Below are 5,000 nucleotides of genomic sequence, written 5' to 3'. Positions count from 1 at the left end.
ATACAGGCGTTTAAGATAATCTGTATTATGCATTAATGACGAATTATACAATAAAATCACTTACGAAAAGGATACATTCCATTGAGAGAGAGAGAGAGGAGAGAGAGAGAGAGAGGAGAGAGAGAGAGAGAGAGAATTTGTAAAGGTAAATTGGTTTCGAATATATCGTAACTACAGGATCCTTCGACTAGTCACATGTAGATTACCAAATGGTATGAACAACTAATAAGAAGTAGCAGTGACCTTTCAGAATATCAACAATAGCCTTCCTAAATATCCTGATGGTTAACGAATCTCCGTTACTGTACTTTTATTATTATTATCATTATTATTACTACTACTTGCTAAGCTACAATCCTAGTTGGAAAAGCAGTATGCTATAAGCACAGGGGCTCCCTGAGGGTAAATAGCCATGTTAGGAAAGAAGACAAAGAAATAAGAAAAGTAATTAACAATTAGAACAATATATTTGATGAAGAGTAACTACATCAAAACAAATATTTCATATATAAATTATAAAAACTTCAACAAAATAAGAGGAAGAGAAATAAGATTGAATAGTGTGCCCGAGTGAAGCCAAGAGTAAATACCTCAAGTACTTAGCCCATTAACTGGCCACAATACCGCAATCATCAGTACTTTTAAACAAAAAAACAAACCCTATGGAAAATTCCATTATGAAATATGCCGCTGGGTAATCTGACATTTTGACGTATTCTAAAAAAAAAAAAAAATAAAACAAAATGATGATTTGCACACACTTTTTGCCATACCGCAACGGTTAGTACCTTGAAGAGCAAAAAAAAAAAAAAAAAAAAAAAAAAAAAAAAAAAAAAAAACGATATGGAGAATGTAATTATAAAATCGGCAGCTCGTTAATTTCACATTTTCATGGATACAAACAAAAAACTTTGGAAATATTTTGCAAAGTCTTGTTAATATTAGCATCAACTGAACTGAGTGGGGGATACCTTAACCACTAATCCACAGTTGTCCAGCCTGGTGATTAAAACTGGCCAAACCCCAGACATAAATAAGGACATGTCTGAGGAATTTGTCCTGCAGTGGACTAGAAAAGGCTGCATTTATTGTTGCAGTTGATTTTGAATTTTAGTGCTTGCTAATGGAACTTCAAGAAATGGTTAACTACGACCTTTTGGTCCATTGGTCAAATCATGCCTAATGCAAAAGGGATTAGGTCCTATATAGCATCCTATTCCTAACACGAAAACACGAAGAATCAGATCCCATACATTGCTGTTTTATCCCATACCTAAAAATAAAATACAACTTAACTTGAGCAATTGAAATTCAAACTCAGCATATGTATATAAAAAAATCCAAAGAAATTAATCCATTCAATATTATTCACATTAATACTAATACATTCATCGCCATCGAATTAGTATAATCTATTAGAAAAAAAAAAAAAACATTCGAAAATTACCATACATCTCATGCTGTTATTATTATTATTATTTTACTTGCTAATCTACACCCATAGTTGGAAAAGCAGGATGCTATAAGCCCAGAGGCTCCAACAGGGAAAACAACCCAGTGAGGAAAGGAAAAAAGGATAATAGAAATTTTAAGAAGAGTAACAACATTAAAATAAATATCTCCTATATAAACTATAGAAACTTTAACAAAACAAGAGGAAGAGAAATAAGATAGAATAGTGTGCCTGAGTGTACCCTCAAGCAAGAGAACTCTAAACCCACGACTGTGGAAGACCATGGTACAGAGGCTGTGGCACTACCAAAACAAAACAAATGGACCTTCGTTAATCATGAAAAAAGGACTGAGCGCTGGCGCGGTATTTCTTTACGGTAATTTTTATTACCTATTTCATTGTTTACGACTGGGTAAACATACTGCTTTGCAAATAATTTGGATATAATGGAATGGCCAGATGTGTACTCTCTGAAGAGTCCCAGGCTTTTATTTTTTTGTTATTGTTTTTTCCTTTTTTTGTTATAAATTATATGTATTGAAGATTCATTATTTATGAGTCTATTGATTTATTTTTTCCTCTTTTCATGTCCTTTTGTCAAAATTTGTGCTTATTAACATAATATCTTGAGAACGGAGAAACATATTTGTAAGTCTGTTTGAATCTATTTATTGTATGAGGCTCTTCTGATGAATAACATTTGCTTTTCATCCCGTTTGTCAAAATTTGCGTTTATTGACAGAATATCTTGAGAACGGATAAACGTATTTATAAGTCTATTTTTAATCTATTTATTGTATGAAGCTCTCCTGATAAATAACATCTGGTTGTTAATGAATATTGAACGACTGGGTTGCAAAGAAATATATTCACACATGTTCTCTAATCATGATTACCCAATTCAAGCTAAATGAAAGGGATTGTGGTAGCTAAGTGGAAACGTCCCTGCCAACCGTTCTCCTGGACGGGAGTTTCAGCACAGCTCAAACTCGGTAGTTTCTAGTAGTGTCTGCAACCTCACCATCCTTATCAGATGGGAATGGGTGGTTGAAAGAGGCTTATAGGTCTACTTGCTAAGTCATCAGCAGCCATTGCCTGGCCCTCCCTGATTCTAGCTTGATATAGAGAGGGCTTGGGCGCTGATCATATACACGTATGGTTAGTCTCTAGGGCACTGCCTTGCCCCAGTCCTCTGCCGTTAATAAAAGACAAGAAAAAAAAGGACAAGGAAAAAAAATCTAATCATTCATGAATCAAATCGTAAATAGAGAATAAGAGGAGTAGCCTTGGTGGAATGATTTTCCAACTGATCTTTTTGCTTCAAATTTAGTTGCACATTCGTCATATTCTACCCTGTCAAGAATTCTCTCTCATTCATCAAATTTTCCGATTTCTACAATGTGTCATTCCATCATAATTTCTATCACCTTAATTACAGTCTAATTTCTATCACCTTAATTACAGCTCTACTTAGAGTTGAGTAAGTCCTAATGTTTGCCATCAGCTGCCAACTGCTGTCTTCGCTTCATTTTTTTCCACTCAAAGCTTTCATCTTAATCACACACATCATTTGGCCTGAAATAAGGTAAACGCTGACCATTACGTAGGAAAATGAGTCGTAATGGCCTAAATGATTGACACTCAAGCTCCTCCAGGTACCAAACATAATTTCATACAAACACACACTTACGTACATTACTAAAATACACAAATAACATTGCCGTAAAAAAGCATCCTGTCACACCGTTACTGCGTGTCGAGTAACCAAACAGATCCTGTAGAAAGAGATGGCAAAGATTGTGGGTGAACAAACAATTGTAGATGCATAGGTAAAATAATTTATGTAAATACAATTGCTGGGTTGAAATTATATACAATTTATAAACAGATACAGACCAGGAAAACGTGGCTCCATATTTGACTCCAACGGAAGAAAAAAATGACGGGAAAAAGTGAGAAGTGAGAAGAAATACACTTGTAGTTCCATATGTACGAAGAAAAAATGGCGGGAAAGAGTGAGAAGGTATAAACTTGTAGCTGCATAAGTAAGTAATTCATGTAAATAAAATCATAAGGTCGATATTGCATACAATTCATAAGCAGATACAGACCAGTAAAATATGGCGCCACATTTGACCCCTGCGCGGGAAAAAAAATGGCGGGAAAAAAAAGTGAGAAGAAATTCATGATGAGAAAACCCTTTTCCTCGCTTTCATTGAAACCTTTTAAAAGCAAGAGACCTCATCATCATCATCATCATCATCATAATGCGCTATAAAACTCCCTCGGCGCCAACGGGAAGGACATTGATGACACGCTGAAGGAAACAAATTTGGCCGAAAGGTTCTTCAAGTCGGTCAATGGTACTTCTTTAGTCGATGTTTTAAGGATTTTAGCTAATTTTCTTTCGAAGCTGATGGCTATCCATCTATCTATCTACAGTACATAAATGTACTGTATATATAATATATATATATATATATATATATCTATCTACAGTACATAAATGTACTATATATATATATATATATATATATTAATAATAATAATAATAATAATAATAATAATAATAATAATAAAAATAGTAATAATAATGACAATGTAAATAACAATACAGATTGAAGGGTAATTAACATGTTCCAAAGATAAATTTATTCCATATATATATATATATATATATATGTATATATATATATATATATACAGTACATATATATACAGTATTTATATACATACATATATATATATATATATAGCCAAACTCTTGTTCTTTGTTACATAGGGGAGATTATTATTATTATTATTATTATTATTATTATTATTATTATTATTATTATTATTATTATTATTATTATTTTTCAAGAGAATAAATTAAACAAATTTATTTATGGTATTTCGCCCATTACTATCTGTCTAATGGTATTTGTTTACATTTCTCTTACTAATGTTAATTATGAACTATACATATTTGCGCTTCTGAACACTCCGTTTAGTAGGTTGGCCATAGCACCAGCCGCCCGTTGAGATACTACCGCTAGAGAGTTATGGGGTCCTTTGACTGGCCAGCCAGTACTACATTGGATCCTTCTCTCTGGTTACGGTTCTTTCCCTTTGCCTACACATACACCGAATAGTCTGGTCTATTCTTTACAGATTCTTCTCTGTCCTCATACACCTGAAAACACTGTGATTACTAAACAATTCTTCTTCACCCAAGGGGTTAACTACTGCACTCTAATTGTTCAGTGTCTACTTTCCTCTTGATAAGAATAGAAGAGACTCTTTAGCTATGGTAAGCAGCTCTTCTAGGAGAAGACACTCCAAAATCAAACCATTGTTCTCTAGTCTTGGGCAGTGCCATAGCCTCTGTACCATGGTCTTCCACTGTCTTGGGTTAGAGTTCTCTTGCTTGAGGGTACATTCGGGCACACTATTCTATCTAGTTTCCCTTCTTCTTGTTTTGTTAAAGTTTTTATATTTTATATAGGAAATATTTATCTTAATGTTGTTACTATTCTTTAAAATATTTAATTTTTCCTTGTTTCCT

Source organism: Palaemon carinicauda, chromosome 18 (genome assembly GCF_036898095.1).
Source record: "Palaemon carinicauda isolate YSFRI2023 chromosome 18, ASM3689809v2, whole genome shotgun sequence".
Lineage (NCBI taxonomy): Eukaryota > Metazoa > Arthropoda > Malacostraca > Decapoda > Palaemonidae > Palaemon > Palaemon carinicauda.
Note: the sequence above shows the minus strand (reverse complement) of the source record.